Consider the following 18,878-nt stretch of genomic DNA (forward strand, 5'->3'; position numbering starts at 1 on the left):
CCTTTTAGTCTTGCACACTACTGCTGAAACTCTACTCAGACAGCCGTGGCCAGCCAATTGCGTAATGTGTTGGTATGCCAACATGCTGTGAAATGGAGCTGTGGGAGTTTACAATTCCTCACACTGCAACTTCCTGATCACTGCAGGGAGTTACTGAGCATTCCCCCACAGAGATTGGGTCAATCGCCACTGCTCTTATAACTCTTAATGTGACTCCTTACAGTGTGGAACTGTATATGGTGCAGAGGACTTAAAGGGGAGGATTAAAAATAGTTTTAAATTGGGGAAAAACATATTTTAAAATAAAAGGGCATCGAATGAACACATTTTTCCAATGGTAGTGATGGAGGCTACTGATAACAACCAAGTGACCTCTTGATGGAGGCTCTTGATGACAACCCAGTGACCTCGATGAAGGGTCCTGATTGCTATCCAGCTATTGTGTGAAGGCAGGCTCAGGTTCAGCTGTAAAACCTTCCAAGGTCAAGTTGCACACTGGCACTCATTGTCGTGGATCACCTATGAAGAGTTGACATCGAGGGCTGCTGGTACCCATATGTCTTGCCTAGCACAAGTCACTACCAAAAGATGAAAAGAAAGAAAAAGGGTAGAATGAATGAAAAACTCCCAGGTGGAGCAGGGCCAAAATTGCTCTGAGTTTTTCAATCAACACATGTAGTCCTTTAAAAGTGGGCACTAATTTTTGCTCATGCTCTAAAAATAGCTCCTGGGAGTAATCGATTGTAATGTATGTGAATGCACTGATTAAACGTGCTCATAAATTCAGCACCAGGCTGAAGCAACAGCCGGAGAGACAGTCGCAATTCTACAAATTGTGCAGCATTGCCAGGGTATAATGCATCATCAACTGCAGCCATAAGGCCAATCAAGCAACTATGCAAAATCTCCATGGCATTCATCAATAGCAAAGATGTTGCCATATCACTCCCAAATGATATGCAACCACAGAGAATGAATTGTCTGGGTCCCCAGCACTGTCACCCTCAGTACTGCTTTGCAGCTGTGGTAAACCACTGTATTGTATATTGCCACCTCTGGGTGGCGCTGTGTATGGAGGCATGCCTCAGCTGACTCCACCCACCACTGTGTGGGTTTCGTTCAGACTTGTTCAGTCACTCACGAAGAAGCATGGTCTCTTCTTAGCTAATAAAAGCCTTATTCATCTCTTCTTTCGACTCATCATCTCTTCTTCGACTCATCACCTTTTATGAAGTAATTGATAAGCGTATCAATTTTATTAGCTAAAAGTTAAATGGCGACACCTGAGGAGCAACAACAGCAACGGATACAGCAGACATTGCTGAGAGCCCTCAGACCACCACGCCTGGACCTCGACCCTCAAGATGTGGGTGCATCAGCCAAGTTTGAACACTGGCTGAGCTGCTTTGAATCCTTCCTCGCAATCTCACAGGTTACAGAGGAGGATCACAAACTGAAAATTTTGACCGCCCAGGTGAGCCATCAAGTATATATGCTAATCCGGGACTCTAATACGTACATGGCGGCCCTCGAGCTACTAAAAGGGCAATATACGCGCCCAGTGAACACAATTTACGCCCGACACCTCTTGGGATCCCGCAGGCAGCAACCGGGAGAATCGGTAGGGGCATTTGCACGGGCGCTACTGGCACTCTGCAGAGACTGCGATTGTAAAGCGGTAACGGCTGTGGAGCACGCGCAGGGACTCGCCTGTGATGCCTTCGTCAGGGGCCTCCAGTCAGACCACACCCGGCAGAGACTGCTAGAAAGCAAGGAACCCGACCTGAAGACGGCCATTGCCCTTGCGCTCTCGTTAGAGGAGGCCCACCGAAACCTCGAGGCATACCCCCGTAACGGCGCCGAGACATGGCAATCGAAACCGTGGGACACGGGACCGCCGCCCCCGGCACCAACCGCTGCAGCGACCCAACCGAGACAGCAGCCTCCGGTAAGAACTGCTTCGATGCCCAGTAACCAGGCCCAAAAATGCTATTTCTGTGGCCAGTTAAAACATCCCAGAGCGCACTGCCCAGCTAAGACAGCTACCTGCTCGGGCTGCGGGAAGAAAGGCCATTACGCTAACGCCTGCAAGGGGAAGCCAGCCAGCAGCGCAGCGTGCGGGCCGTGGGAGCAGCCATCTTATCCGCCATTTTGTGTACCCCCGGCCGCATGGCATCCGCCGCCATCGTATCCAACGCACTCAACCGCCATTTCGTCACCGGAACCGACCACCGTCTCGGCGGATGACTATAGTGACTCACTAAGCCACATACTGGCCTCCGTGACGCTGGATCAAGGCCACCCTCACCATCTATCCAGCTCCATGATGGATATCGCGGTAAACGGCCGCGCCACCAGTTGCCTGATCGACAGCGGGAGCACAGAGAGTTTCGTCCACCCCGACACGGTACGTAGCCACTCCCTCACGATTCTGCCAACGCACCATCGCATTTCTATGGCGTCCAAGTCCCAGTCAATGGACATCAGCGGCTACTGTGTGGTGACCCTGTCAGTAGGGGGCACTGAATATCAAAAATTTAAACTGCTAGTCCTGCCCCGTCTTTGCGCTGCCGTCCTGCTAGGGTTGGATTTTCAGTGCCACCTTAAGAGTGTCACACTAGCATACGGTGGACCCCTCCCCCCACTCACAGTCTGCAACCAACAACTTTTAAATCGCCCGCTGCAAACCACCTGCAGCCTTTCCACATTAAAAGTCCCCCCCCCTCCCCTGTTCGCTAACCTCACCCGCGACTGTAAACCCATCGCTACCAAAAGCAGGCGGTACAGTGCCGGGGACAGAGCTTTTATCAGCTCTGAGGTGGAGCGGCTCTTGAAGGAGGGCATTATCGAAGGTAGCACTAGCCCCTGGCGAGCCCAGGTTGTAGTCGTTAAAACCACTGCAAAACGCCGCATGGTAATCGACTACAGCCAAACCATAAACCGGTACACCCAGCTGGACGCGTACCCCCTCCCTCGCATATCTGATATGGTCAATCAGATTGCGCAATACAAAGTATTCTCCACCATCGACCTTAAGTCAGCGTACCACCAGCTGCCCATCCGCCATGAGGACCGCCAGTATACTGCCTTCGAGGCAAACGGCCGCCTCTACCACTTCCTTAGGGTCCCCTTCGGCGTCACCAACGGGGTTTCGGTCTTCCAAAGGGAGATGGACCGAATGGTTGACCAGAACGCGCTGCGGGCAACCTTCCCCTATTTGGATAACGTCACCATCTGCGGCCACGACCAGCAGGACCACGACGTTAATCTAGCAAATTTCCTCCGTACGGCCCAACGGCTGAACCTAACGTACAATAAGGAAAAATGTATGTTTCACACCAAGCGCCTGGCCATCCTCGGCTGCGTGGTGGAGAACGGAGTCATCGGGCCCGACCCCGACAGAATGCGCCCCCTAATGGAGCTACCCCTTCCCCACTGCCAAAAAGCACTGAAGAGATGCCTGGGGTTTTTCTCCTACTACGCCCAGTGGGTGCCCCTCTATGCAGACAAAGCCAGGCCCCTCATCAAAGCCACCTCCTTCCCCCTGACACCAGAGGCGTGTGCAGCCTTCACTCTTATCAAGAACGATATCGCGAAGGCCGCAATGCACGCGGTGGATGAGTCCATCCCCTTCCAAGTGGAGAGCGATGCCTCCGACTTCGCCCTAGCCGCGACCCTTAACCAGGCGGGCAGACCCGTGGCCTTTTTCTCAAGGACCCTCCAGGGCCCCGAGACGAGACACTCCTCCGTCGAAAAGGAGGCCCAGGCTATTGTAGAAGCGGTGCGTCACTGGAGGCATTACCTGGCCGGGAAACGATTTACCCTGCTCACTGACCAGCGTTCAGTAGCTTTTATGTTTAATAATAAGCAGAGGGGTAAAATCAAGAACGACAAGATCTTGAGGTGGAGAATCGAACTCTCCACCTACAATTATGATATCTTGTATCGGCCAGGGAAACTCAATGAGCCCCCAGATGCCCTATCACGTGGTACATGCGCCAACGCGCAGAGTGATAGGCTGCAGTCCCTCCACAATGACCTCTGCCACCCGGGGGTCACCAGGTTTTTCCATTTTATCAAATCCCGTAACCTGCCCTACTCCATCGAGGAGGTCAGGACCATGACCAAGAGCTGCCAAATCTGCGCCGAGTGCAAACCGCACTTCTATAGGCCGGACAGAGCAAGCCTGATCAAGGCCACCCGCCCCTTCGAACGCCTGAGCGTCGATTTTAAAGGGCCCCTCCCCTCCGCTGACCGCAATGTGTACTTCCTCAACATAGTTGATGAGTACTCCCGTTTCCCCTTTGCCATCCCTTGCCCAGACATGACCAGTACCACGGTCATCAAGTGTCTGAATGACATCTTCGCTCTGTTCGGGTTCCCCAGCTATATACATAGCGACAGGGGCTCATCGTTCATGAGCGACGAACTTCGGCAGTACCTGCTAACAAGAGGTATCGCCACGAGCAGGACCACCAGTTACAACCCCCGGGGGAACGGCCAGGTGGAAAGGGAGAACGCGACGGTTTGGAAGGCAGTCCTCTTAGCACTAAAATCTAAGGGCCTTCCGACCTCCCGCTGGCAGGAGGTCCTCCCTGCAGCGCTTCACTCCATTCGGTCACTGCTTTGTACTGCCACTAATGCGACCCCTCATGAGAAAATGTTCGTTTTCCCCCGGAAGTCTACATCGGGAACCTCGCTACCGGCATGGTTGACTTCTCCTGGGCCCGTCCTACTGCGGAGGCACGTGAGGACGCATAAAACGGACCCCCTGGTCGAGCGGGTGCACCTCCTACACGCCAACCCCCAGTATGCCTGGGTGACATACCCAGACGGGCGGGAGGACACGGTCTCCATACGAGATCTCGCACCCTCGGGTACCCCTGAATTACCACCGTTATCCCCCTTACCACCGTTATCCCCCTTACCACTGTTATCCCCCACCACCCCTCCCAACCCAATCCCTGCAGACGGCATGCCAAAGCCCCAGGAATCTTCGCCAACCACCCAGACACCAGACCCGACGTCGGATGCTGCAACACCACCGCCGCCACCACGACGATCAGGACGTCAGACAAGGCCTCCTGATAGACTTAACTTGTAGTACCCTTCACCCCGCCGGACTTCACATTAAACAAGGGGTGAATGTGGTAAACCACTGTATTGTATATTGCCACCTCTGGGTGGCGCTGTGTATGGAGGCATGCCTCAGCTGACTCCACCCACCACTGTGTGGGTTTCGTTCAGACTTGTTCAGTCACTCACGAAGAAGCATGGTCTCTTCTTAGCTAATAAAAGCCTTATTCATCTCTTCTTTCGACTCATCATCTCTTCTTCGACTCATCACCTTTTATGAAGTAATTGATAAGCGTATCAGCAGCAAGTGCTCTTAAGAGTATGATCGGTTCCCCAAATTTTGCAGCACGAGTAAAGATTGGCCAATTGGCTCCTCAGAGATCAGTTGGCTCTAAATGTGGCTCATGACTCCTCGACACAATGCTCATGTGCTCAGCACAAAGCTTACGCTGAGACACATTCAAGAGGCAGGAATCTCACTGGGCTACTGCAACAAAGACTCCAATAGCTTTCTTGGTTGGTGCCAGGAGATTGCAGATACAATGATAGGGATGTCATTGTCTTTGGTTCCTGCTACAAACTTGTTCCCTAGCTAGCAACTCCATCCCCCTCCCTGGCCACTGTCTGAGGCTGAACCAGACTGTAAGCAACCTCAGCGCCCTATTCGACCCTGAGCTGAGCATCCAACCTCATACCCTCTCCATCACCAAGACCGACTACTTCCACCTCCGTAATATCACCCGTCTCAGCCCCGGCTCAGCCCATCTGCTGCTGAAACCATCACCCATGCTCTTGTTACCTCCAAACTCAACTATTCCCTTGCTCTCGGCGAAGGGTCACAGACCTGAAACGTTAACACTGTTTCTCTCTTCACGGATACTGCCTGACTTGCTGAGTGTTTCCAGCATTTTCTGTTGTTATTTCAGATTTCCAGCATCCGCAGTATTTTTCTATTGTATTCCCTTGCTCTCCTGGCCGGCCTACTACCTTCCATCCTCTGTAAACTTGAGCTCATCCAAAACTCTGCTGCCCGTATCCTAACTCACACCAAGCCTCGTTCATCAATTGCACCTATTGGGAGTGGTAGCATAGTGGTTATTATACTGTACTAGTTAATCCAGGAGAGCTGGCCTAATGATCTTGGCAACAAGAGTTCAAATCCCACGGTGGCAGCTGTGGAATTTAAATTTAGTTAAGCAAATAAATCAGGAATAAAAAGCTAGTATCAGTAATGGTGACCATGAGCCTAACCTACTACAACCTATTGTTGTAATAACACATCTGGTTCAGTAATGTCCTTTAGGGAAGGAAATCTGCAGCCCTTACCCGGTCTGGCCCATATATGACTCCAGACCCACAGCAATGTGGTTGACTCTTAACTGCCCTCTGAAATGGCCTAGCAAGCCACTCAGTTGTATCAAACCGCTATGAAAATCAATAAGAATAAAACCGGACAGACCACTTGGCATTGACATAGGCACCGGATTCGGACACAGCAATGGCACACCCAGCCCAGTCGACCCTGCAAAGTCCTCCTCACTAACATCTGGGGACTTGTGCCAAAATCGGGAGAGCTGTTCCACAGGCTAGTCAAGCAACAGTCTGACACAGACATAGTCACAGAATCAGACCTTCAGCCAACGTCCCAAACTCCTCCATCACTATTCCTGGGTATGTCCTGTCCCACCCGCAGGAAAGAACCACCAGAGGTGTTGGTACAGTGGTATACAGTCGAAAAGGAGTGGCCCTGGGAGTCCTGAACATTGACTCTGACCCCATGAAATCTCATGGATTCAGGTCTAACATGGGCATGGAAACCTCCTGCTGATTACCAGCTACCGCCCTCCCTCAGCTGATGAATCAGTACTCCTCCATGTTGAATACCACTCGGAAGAAGCACTGAGGGTAGCAAGGACACAGAATGTTCTCTGGGTGGGGGACTTCAATGTCCATCAGCAAGAGTGGCTCGGTAGCACGACTATTGGCCGAGTCCTGAAGGATATAGCTGCCAGACTGTGAAGCTATATGCCGTCTTCACACTCAGGAAACTCTCCATCGTGCTGTGCGGCAATACCACTGTACAAAATGTGATAGGTTCAGAACAGATCTTGCAGCTTAAAACTGGGGATCCATGAGGTGCTGTGGGCCATCAGCAGCAGCAGAATTATATTCCACCACAAGCTGTAACCTCATATCTGGCATATCCCTCACTCTACAATTACAAACAAGCCAGGGAACCAACCCTGGTTCAATGAGGAGTGTTGTTAAAAAATTGGTTTATGTAATGCGGGCATCACTGCCAAGGCCAGCATTTATTGCCCATCCCTAATTGCCCTTGAGAAGGTGGTGGTGAGCCGTCTTCTTGAAGCACTGCAGTCCGTGTGGTGAAAGTTCTCCCACACAGCTGTTAGGGAGGTGTTGGATCCGTGGTTCAGTGGATATGCTATTATTAAATAATCACACGGATGCTGTACATTAACAATAAACAGGTCTTGACTGGAGGAGGGTAGTCTCTAGACTGGGGGTACAGAGGCATGCGCAAAGCTTATATACCGGTGTGGTCACTGCCGGTACTACAGTATACAGGAGCTGTAAAAGTAGTTCTGACTTAAAGGCACATACACTACAATTCCTCCCCTTTTAGATTAGTAGTACCCCTAATATTCAAATAACAATTAACATTTCAACATGTACACTAAACAACAAAAGTCGATTTATAGATTCAGTCTTTGGGGCGGCTTCCTGATCCTTTCGGGATAGCGCCTTTCCGGAGGATCTTGTTCTTGGTGCAGAGGCGATTCTGACCCCTTTTCATCGGGAAGTTTATCGGGTTCCACTGCTACTGGGTCTGAAGTAGATGCTACCGGTAGGTCAGGTTCATCCCCAGGAACTCGAGACATGGGGTTGACACGTTCCTGTGACGCTAAGACCTGATCGACGTGGCATCTCACAATGTTCTCCCCGACATCCACTGTGTACATTAATGGCCCCTGCCTTGTACCTATCATTCCGGGTTGCCATTTCTCTGTTCGATATTCACGGGCCAAGACTGGTTGCCCTACATTGAAGCTCCTTGTCGGCTTCTCATTGATGTGCTGGAATTGTTTGTCCTCAACATTTCTTCGCACATTTGGTCTAAGCAAGTCCAGATGAGATCTCAACCTTCGGTTAAAGAACATCATGGCCGGGGCCTGGTTGGTAACTGCATGTGTCGCGTTTCGGTAGGCTAATAAGAAATTGTCCATCTTATGCTGCAGTGGAATTTCATCATCGCACATGGCCTTTATCGCCTTCTTAAAGGTTTGTACGAACCTCTCAGCCAATCCATTTGTGGCTGGATGATGCGGAGCGGATGTGTAATGCCTTACCCCATTCCTTCTCATAAATTTTTGGAACTCGTCGGACACAAACTGTGGTCCATTATCAGAGCAAATCTGCTCTGGCAAACCGTTTCTGGCAAATATGGTCCGTAGGACTGCAATCGTTTTCTCTGTAGTGGTTGAAGACATTTTTCTCACCTCAGGCCACATTGAATGAGCATCCACTGCTATTAAGAACATTGAGCCCATGAATGGACCAGCGAAATCAATATGTACCCATTGCCAAGAAGAGGAGGGCCACTCCCATGGGTGTAGAGGGGCATGTGCTGGTGCATTTTAGACATTCTGGCATCCTAAGCAGCTCTTAGTTAAGTCTTCAATTTGTTGATCGATTCCCAGCCACCACACATAAGCCCTAGCAAGGCTTTTCATTTTCACTCCCCCCAGATGACCTTCATGTAGCTCATTTAGCACTCTCTCCCTTAACTTGGGTGGAATCACCACTCTGGATCCACACATCACTGTCCCCTGGCATATTGACAGCTGTTCTCTTCTGGATGAGAATGCTGGCAACAGTGAGTCACCATGTGTTGGCCATCCCCTCACCGTCAATTCATATACCCGCGACAGCGTCGGATCATTGCGGGTCTCCTTCTCTATATCCACGTTTGTTACTGGCAATCGTTCAATTATTGACGAATAAAATATCTCGATAGGGTCCACTGCTGGTGCTTCCTCCACAGTAGGCAGTGGCAGGCGCGATAGCCCATCAGCGTTCCCATATTGTTTCGTGCCTTTATATTCTATTTCATATTGATTCGCCCCTAGAAACAGGGACCATCTTTGTAACCGCTGTGCAGTCATCACTGGAACGCCCTTCTTAGGGTTAAAGATGGAGACAAGTGGTTGGTGGTCAGTCAGCAAGGTGAACTTCTGCCCATGCAGATAGTGGTTGAATTTTTTTACTCCCCATACTAGGCTGAGGGCCTCATGTCAATCTGGGCATAGTTGCGCTCGGCTGAGGTTAGTGACCGAGACGCAAAGGCTACTGGCCTCTCCAACCTATCTGGGAATTTGTGCGACAGCACCGCTCCAATAACATAGGGTGATGCATCACATGCCAAACGAATTGGTAGTGCTGGGTTGAAATGGGCCAACACCTCTTTTGATGTGATCAATTCTTTACACTTCTGGAAAGCTCGTCTACGCTCGTCATCCCACTTCCATTGTACCCCTGTTTGCAGTAGGGTGTTCAGCGGGTGTAATACCGTCGACAAATTTGGTAAGAACTTGTGGTAGTAGTTTACCAGCCCGAGGAACGACCTCAGTTGTGACACATTTTCCGGTGCTGGAGCCTTGACTACTGCCTCAATCTTGTCAGGGGACTAATGTAACCCCTCTTCATCGATGACGTGGCCACAATACGAGATCTGTTTCTGGAAAAATTCGCACTTGTGGTGATTAGCTCGTAACCCATACTCCTTTAATCTGGTGAGCACCTTTTACAAGTTGGTGAGGTGATCACCGTCATTTTCGCCCGTGACCAAGATGTTGTCCAAATAACACTGGGTCCCTGAAATCCCTTGCAGGACCTGATCCATCGTCCTTTGCCAGATAGCCGGATCCGAGGCTACTCCAAACACCAGCCGGTTGTATTGATAGAGACCTTTATGTGTGTTGATGGTAAGGTAATGTTTCGAAGCTTCTTCTACCTCCATTTGCAAGTACGCCTGGGCTAGATCAATTTTGGTGAAGCGTTTACCTCCAGATAGCGAGGCGAAAATATCCTCAATTTGTGGAAGCGGATATTGCACCGTGTGAAGGACTGGGTTCACTGTCACCTTAAAATCCCCACAGATGCGGACCTTCTTTGGTTCCCCAGGCGTATTACTCAATGACCTCTTCATTACAGGAACGATGGGTGTAGCCCACTCGCTCCAGTCCACTTTGGACAGTACTCCTGGACGTTCCAACCCTTCCAGCTCTCCTTTAACAGCTGGTCTGATCACATAAGGCACTGATCTGTCCTTCAGAAACTTTGGGCTTGCATTTTCCTCTATTTTAATCGTTCCTGTTATTCCTTTTAGTGTTCCTAGTCCCTCCTGGAACACTTCTTTAGCATCAGTTAGCTTTTTTGACAGTCGTCCAGGTGTGACGTCGTCATCCTTTTTGGCCTCAACCTTCAGTGCCTGTATGGAATGCCAATCTAATTGTATCTTCCGGATCCATTCACGTCCTAGCAGTGGTGGTCCTCCATCTGGCAATACATATATATCAATTTTAGGTATTTCCTGGCCTTTATATGTCACTTTCACCCTTATTTTTCCTTTGGGGTAGACTTTTTGCCCCGTATACGTCTTCAAGACAATCTCTGTAGCTTTCAAGGGTATGTGTGAAAATAGCCGCTTGTAGTCTCTTTGATTTATGACTGTTAGAGCTGACCCTGTGTCCAATTCCATTTTCACTTGGACTCCATCTATCTTGAGTGTAACACAGATAGTCTGGTGATCCTCCATTTCCGTTACCTTATGTAGTTTCAGACAACCCAGCTCCTTGCTTCCGGAGTCTGTGTCACTTTTCTGTTCATCTGAACCACTGTCCATCACCTGGTGTACCTTTTTGTACTTCTCCTGTGGAGATTTCTTACTGCTGGTTTTCTTCCCAGACCTGCAGACTCTTGCTATGTGTCCTGCTTTCCCACACTGTCTGCACACTTGGTCCTTGAACCAACAATCTTTCTGGTCATGTGTTGTTCTGCCGCAGCGATCGCACTTCCCTGTTCCATAGGACATTTCATTGGTGCCATATTCTTGCGGTCTCCATTGTATCTCTGCAGCGCCCCTTGCGGCTGCTTCGTGTGATACTGCCATGCTGAAAGCTTTGTCCAGCATAAGGTCCTTTTCTGATAGAAACCGTTTCAGGGTTCCTTCACTTTGTAGCCCACACACAAACTTGTCCCTAACGTATCTGCTAGTCCCGCTCCAAACTGGCAGTGTTTCGATAGCTTGGCAGTTCTGTTAGGTACTCAGCATTGCTTTCGTCTTTGTGTTGGTTCCTTTTATGGAACTTAAATCATTCTGCTATCAGCAGCGGTGTGGGGTTTAAGTTGTCCTGTAGGATTTCTACTATGCTTTCAAAATTCTTGTTTACCGGCTTCTCTGGGGTTATTAGATTTTGCAGTAACCCTTAAGTTTTTGCTCCCATGGAATTTAACAGAACCAGTGCTTTATTAGCATCTGGCACTTCATTCGCCCTGCAGTACACCTCAATACGTTCCACATATGTCGCCCAATCTTCGACTTCATTGTCGAACGTAGAGATACTGCCACTCTTCGGCATCCTTGGGTGTGAGTTAACTGTCACAAATGGCGCCTCCCGCGCTTCCTCTTCTTCTCCGCTGGCACAAAATGGCGTCTCCCGCGCTTTCCTTCCTTCCCGCGCTCGCCCTTCTTCTCCGCTGCGGCTTCTAAAAATGGCGCCTCCCGCGCTCTTCCTTCTTCTCCGCGGCTCAATGGTGTCACCCCTTGCTTTGCCCCGCGGACCCTGTTCAGCCCGTGAGCCCTGGCTGTGCTCTGCGCGTTCTTCTTTTTATATTTTTCGACGCCACTCAGTCTAGCACCCGGCTGTTTCTTTACCCTCTCTCTCTCCGGTTTGTTTTCTTTTTCTCGATGCCGCTCGGTGTTCAACCCCCATCTGCGCCCTGCGCTCTTCACCCTCTGTCTTACCCCGTCGACGCTGCTCGGTTTTCTCTCCGCCGTCGGTCGGCTCCAGCCGCCGCTGCTCGGGAAGGGTCTGCGCTGGACCTGTCGTCGGTCTCTTACTGCTCGTCGTGGCTGGGGAACCAAGCCCGGCTCTCCACAGCCTCCCCTGCAAAGTTCAATCTCTGCCTGACTGCTGGGCGGTTGCTCGTGGTCGACGCCCGTGTTCCTGGCCTCGACTATTTTTTTTTTTATGTTGCAGGTAGATTCGAATCGACACTCGTCGCCACTGTTGGATCCGTGGTTCAGTGGATATGCTATTATTAATTAATCACACGGATGCTGTACATTAACAATAAACAGGTCTTTACTGGAGGAGGGTAGTCTCTAGACTGGGGGTACAGAGGCATGCGCAAAGCTTATATACCGGTGTGGTCACTGCCGGTACTACAGTATACAGGAGCTGTAAAAGTAGTTCTGACCCAGCGACGATGCAGGAATGGCGATATACTTCTAAGTCAAGATGGTGTGTGACTTTGAGAGGAACTTGGAGGTGGTGGTGTTCCCATGCACCTGTTGCCCTTGTCCTTCTAGGTGGAAGATGTCGCAGGTTTGGGAGGTGCTGCTGAAGAAGCCTTGGTGAGTTGCTGCAGTGCATCTTGTAGATGGTACACACTGCAGCCACGGTATGCCGGTGGTGGAGGGAGTGAATGTTTAAGGTGGTGGATGTGGTACCAATCAAGCGGGCTGCTTTGTCCTGGATGGTGTCAAGGTTCTTGAGTGTTGTTGGAGCTGCACTCATCCAGGCAAGTGGAGAGTATTCCATCACACTCCTTACTTGTGCCTTGTAGATGGTGGAAAGGCTTTCGGGAGTCAGGAGGTGAGTCACTCGCTACAGAATACCCAGCCTCTGACCTGCTCTTGCTGCCACAGTATTTATGTGGATGTTCCAGTTATGTTTCTGATTAATGGTGACTCCCACGATGTTGATGGTGGGGGATTCGGTGATGGTTATGCTGTTGAATGTCAAGGGGAGGTGGTTAGAATCTTGCTTGATGGAGATAGTCATTGCCTGGCACCTGTGTGGCGCTAATGTTACCTGCCATTTATCAGCCCAAGCCTGAATGTCGTCCAGGTCTTGTTACAGTTGGCGTGGGCTGCTTCATTATCTGAGGAGTTGTGAATGGCACTGAACACTGTGCAGTCATCAGCGAACATCCCCATTTCTGACCTTATGTTGGATGGATGTTCATTGATGAAGCAGCTGAAGATGGTTGGGCCTAGGACACTGCCCTGAGGAACTCCTGCAGCAATGTCCTGGGGCTGTGATGGTTGACTTCCAACCACCACAGCTCTCTTCCTTTGTGCTAGGTATGACTCCAGCCAGTGGAGCATTTCCGCCCCCCCCCCCCCCCACCCCCCGATTCCCATTGACTTCAGTTTTACTGGGGCTCCTTGATGCCACACTCGGTGAAATGCTGCCTTGATGTCAAGGACAGTCACTCTCACCTCACCTCTGGAATTCAGCTCCTTGGTCCATGTTTGGACCAAGGCTGTAATGAGGTCAGAAGCCGAGTGGCCATGGCAAAACCCAAACTGGGCATCAGTGAGCAAGTTATTGGTGAGTAAATTCTGCTTAATAGCACTGTCGCTGACACTTTCCATCACTTTGCTGATGATTGAGAGTAGACTGATGGAGCGGTAATTGGCCGGATTGGAGTTATCCTGCTTTTTGTGGACAGGACATACCTGAGCAGTTTTCCACATTGTCGGATAGATGCCAGTGTTTTAGCTGTACTGGAACAGCTTAGCTAGAGGCACGGCCACCTCTGGAGCACAAGTCTTCATCACGATAGCCAGGATGTTGTCGGGGCCCACAGCCTGTATCCAGTGTTCTGAGTCATTTCTTGATATAACGTGGAGTGAATCGAATTGGCTGAAGACTGGCTTCTGTGATGGTGGGGACCTCAGGAGGAGTCCGATATGGATCATCCACTCGGCACTTCTGGCTGAAGATGATTGCAAACACTTCAGCCTTGTCTTTTGCACTCATGTGCTGGGCTCCACCATCATTTAGGATGGGGATATTCATAGAGCCGCCTCCTCCCGTTAGTTGTTTAATGGTCCGCCACCATTCACGATCCAAGATCACTGTCCAATCCAAGCCAGTAAACAAAGCTTCTTGTAATTGATTTCATACTGACGATCCCTGGATGTTCAGTATGAAGTTCGGCCAGAATTCAATCTCAAAGAAATAGGCACCACCACTCTGTTTCCCCACTTGATACAACCTTGCTCACAAGACAATTCACTACAATGGTTATGAAATGGTTTCAATTCTGTGTCCATAAACTGATCAGTCCAACCAGTCAAGGGCCTAGAAATTCAGTTGGGCGCGCCAGCCGTTAGCGCCTTAGGAGGAGAAGATCTCGAGCGCTAGGCGCTTAGCGCCCGGGCGCAGCGCGATCTGCGCCTCACCCCAACTTCAGTAGACATTTAGCGCCGGCGCAAAGTCTTAGCGCGCGCCCTGCTGCGCGCGCAGATCATGACGTCATTTCGTCGTGCAACGCCCTTTGTGCGCCCGGAACCGGAGCTTCACTCGCGCCGCCCCATTGTGCGCCGGGCGGCCCTAACGACTGTGAAGTGGAACGGTACACAGCCGAGGCGGGCCGCGGGGAGCGCAATTTAAAGGGCACTTACCCTGCACTATAAAGGCCAGCCATTTTGCAGCATTCACTCTTGTGCAACGATTTTTTGGAGCGAGACCAAGGAGGAGAGCTTACTGCTTTGGCCCAACACTAGGACAGGTATTTTTGGCTCAGGCCAGAGCTTAGCAATTATCTTTGCCTTCATTGAGATCTCAGTGTTTGCCAGCATATAATGGGGGCTGCATTGGGTGCCAACGCTGAGTTTCAGCCTTATGCCGGAAGGGCTTACAGACGCCGTGAGAGAGTGGCAGCCCTGGCTAGACGCAGAGGGGGCAACAGGTGTCGCCAAGTGAGGCCTTACCCACCCAGGGTATACCGCCAGCAGTCCTCCTATCTGACCATGTCTGCCATGCAGTGTGTTAGGAGGCTGCGATTCAGAAGCGAGGTGGTTGCAGATATCTGCCAGCCGCTTCACAGAGATCTGCAGCCACAGCTGATGCGCAGGACGTCTCTGTCGGTGGCAGTGAAGGTGACGGTGGCTCTCAACTTCTATGCCACCGGCTCCTTCCAATCCGCTGCTGGGGACATCGCTAACATCTCCCAGTTCGCCGTGCATTGCTGCATCCGCCAGGTGACCAATGCCCTTTTCAGAAGGAGACATCAATTCATCTCCTTCCCCATGACCCTGGACAAGCAGCAGCAGCATGCAGTGGGATTTGCAAGAATAGCGGGCTTCCCCATGGTGCAGGGCGCCATTGACTGCACGCATATGGCTTTGCGGGCACCTCTGGAGCATGCCGAGGATTACCGCAACCGGAAGGGCTACCATTCCCTCAACGTACAGCTGGTGTGTGACCACAGGCAGCGCATCCTAGCTGGCAAGCCCACTTTCCAGGGAGCAGCCACGATGCCTTTATCCTGCGACAGACAACTGTGGCTGACATGTTCCAGGCACAGCCTCCCCCAAGAGGATGGCTTATCGGGGACAAAGGCTATCTTTTGTGTACCTGGCTCATGACCCCGCTCCACGCGCCCACGACCCCTGCTGAAGAGGCATACAACGAGAGCCATCAAGCGACTAGGAACATCATAGAACAAACAATCGGCGTCCTCAAGCAACGGTTCCGCTGTCTGGATCGCTCCGGGGGAGCCCTCCAGTATTCACAGGAGCGAGTCTCCCAATTCGTCGTCGTTTGCTGCATGTTGCACAACCTGGCTATCCGCAGGACTCAGGCACTGCCACCTCACGTTGGACCACCACCTCAGGAGGAGGAGCAGGAGGAGGAGGAGGACGAGGAGTACCAGCCCAGGAGGGAGGCAGAAGGTCCAAGAGCCGCCTGTCGGCGGCTTATTGACCGTCACTTCTAGGCCCCCTGTCAGGGAATGGCTTGTGCCAATGAAACAACATGATTGCAGCCGCTCCGCAAGCCCTCAGCCGGTTAAGGCAACAAACACTTCAAAGATCAAACATGGACAATGTGAATAAATAAAATGGTTTATTGTACAAACTCAGGGCCCTTCCCACATGAAAACCAAAAACAGACGAAACCCCCAAAAAACACTCACACACATTACTCGCTCCCACAACCTGGAGAGGATTAACAAAACAGTGCAACAAAAATGGCCGTCATCCTCGGCCTTCGTAAAAAACAAATATCACATCCTCGGCCTTCAAAAAACAAACATCAAATTCTCGGCCTCAAAAAACAAACATCAAATTCTCGGCCTCAAAAAACAAACACAACTGCCCACACATTCTACTTTTTGGCCCGCGAGGGCGATGCCTTGGGCATCTTTGTGCGGACCCTGCCCGCCCTGCTGCTCCTCCTCAAAGTGAGGCCATTGGCTGCTGCGAGGCTGGGGGCAGGCTCCTGAGGGGCACATGTCGTGACGGCAGATGCCCTTGGGGGTCGGCCTAGACGACGTCTGGCCGTCGAGGGGCCGGCTGGTGAATGCTGCAGCTGTGGCTGGCCAGCATCAGTCGCTGCAGCAGCTCCTGGCAGCTCCACTGGGGGAGTGGCAGTGGCGGCTGGAGGAATGGGGGCAAGCTGGCGGATGGCAGGTGCTCGCTGGTCGCCTGAGACACTGGCACTCACCCGGGCCAGCACTGCAGCATGCGCACCAATCTGCCGAGGGACAGACCGCTGTGCTGCTGCAGCGCGCCGAGTGCCCTGGCGATGCCTGGCTGACACAGTGAGTGTGGCAGCAGTGAGTGCCCATGTTAACCTGTTCAGTGACCGCATCAGAGCAGCCAGTGACTGCACGGCACCACTGATCACCTGGCCAGTCGCTGCCAGAGCTGCCCCGAATTCTGCCCGACTCGCTGCCTGATCTGCCCGGAATTCTGCCCGACTGGTGGCCTCTGAGGGCCCGAACTCGGACACACTCCGAGACAGGGACTCGATGGCCTCAGGCAACCATGCCACTACCCCCATGAGCTCCGTGTGCCGGTGCTCCGAGTCCGCGGACAAGTCCTCGATGCGGCGCATCTCCTCGACGTTGGCCGTCTCCGGACTAGAGGCCGGACTCTCCCTCTGGGGAGAAGGCCGCCGAGCTGGCTGACCCTTCCTGCGTTGCTGGACGCCGCTGGGCCCAGCAATTGGACTCCCCTCCGACCCTTCCCCCCTCTGGGGAGAAGGCCGCTGAGCTTCCACCCCCCTCCCGCGTTTCTGCAGGCCGCTGGTCCCAGGAGCTACCCTCCCCTCCGACACTTCCCCCACGCTCCCCTCCAGGGAAGACGTGTCCCCTACATTGGCATGGGTTGCCACCGCTGAGGGTTCCCCTGATGGGCCGCCTTCCTCTTGCTCCTCCTCCTCCTCCTCTTCTGAGGGGCTGTCACTGGCAACTTCAGGGACCTCCTCCTCACCATCTGAAAGCAGGAAGGCACAAGAGTAGCTTTAGAGTGAGGAGAGGGCATCAGCGAGGGATGCATGAGTGGTGGCATTCAGCGCATTGGTCGGACAGAGGCAAAGGATGTAGATCTGATGCGCAAGTGGGATGAGAGAGGTCCAAAAGGTGATGTCCTTAACATTGGTGCCCAGAACAGGGTCGGCATCTCCAGATGCAACGGGGCCAATCACCCGGGCACCCATGATGCGCTCCACGCGATGTTGCAGCTCGGTGAGCGGCTGGATCTGGGGGCCGCCTCCCCCGGTCGCATTCCGGCTCCTCTTATTATTGGCCAGCTTGGCCTGCAAGAGAAAGGACGGCCTCTAAGTACAGTGTGTAGTGTAGTGTATGTACCCGTCTACCTTTAAGAGAACTATTGTATGTAACCGTCCACCTTTAAGAGAACTACTTTAGGTGTTGCACTACTTTGTTGGCTTCGGTATACTGTAATACCGACGGTGACCACACCGGTATATAAGTGCTGTGTCAGGATTTATTGGGCAGATTCGCCCTGACCTTCGAATATTAAAGTCCTGTTTTAAGTTACTCTGGTAGTCTGTGTATTAATTAACGAAACAACCCACAGACTTTACAGTGGCGACGAGTCCGATCGTACCCTGCGGCAACAATACTTCCGAAGCAGTTAACGAGCATCGAGAAGAGGCAATCACCCTCGTCATTCTGCTGGGAGAAAACTCGAGTCTGCAGAGCTGGAAAGGAGGAAGAATTCAGAGACAAAGACTTCCATCAGCAACAGGCACTGACTGTCCCTTTTGCCACGGTGAGGAGTGAGCCGATCAGCACGAGAAGCAAGCCGGCCACGGTGACTGTGAGTAAGGGAAAAGTAAAAAGAATAACCAGAGGATAAGGGCGGTGCACTCGACCACGGTCGAGGGGGAAAAGAGCCGGACAGAAGTCGGGCCCAGAGGCGCTGAGACTGGGGCAGCGTGGAGCAAGGAAGCCGCGGTACAGACAGGCTGGGGACGCAACGGCGTCGTGAGACAGCTAGACCGCGACCGGCGAAAAAGGCCGGGCAGCGACCGAAGCCACGAAGCGCTGCGACCGGGAGCGTAGGCGCGGGAAGATATAAAAACTCAGCCGCAGCCGGGGAGGGAAGCTCCAGACTGCGAGAGGGCTGGGAGGCGCGATTGGGAGCCGAGCGAGCGGGAGAGGCAGAGCCGACCAAGGGAGACTGAGCGAGAGCCAGTCCAGCGGCTGAAACTGTTCGCCGTCAACGGGGGGTACCC

This window comes from Somniosus microcephalus, chromosome 10 (genome assembly GCF_052327205.1).
Source record: "Somniosus microcephalus isolate GS21.2 chromosome 10, FLI_Smic_1.0, whole genome shotgun sequence".
Classification (NCBI taxonomy): domain Eukaryota; kingdom Metazoa; phylum Chordata; class Chondrichthyes; order Squaliformes; family Somniosidae; genus Somniosus; species Somniosus microcephalus.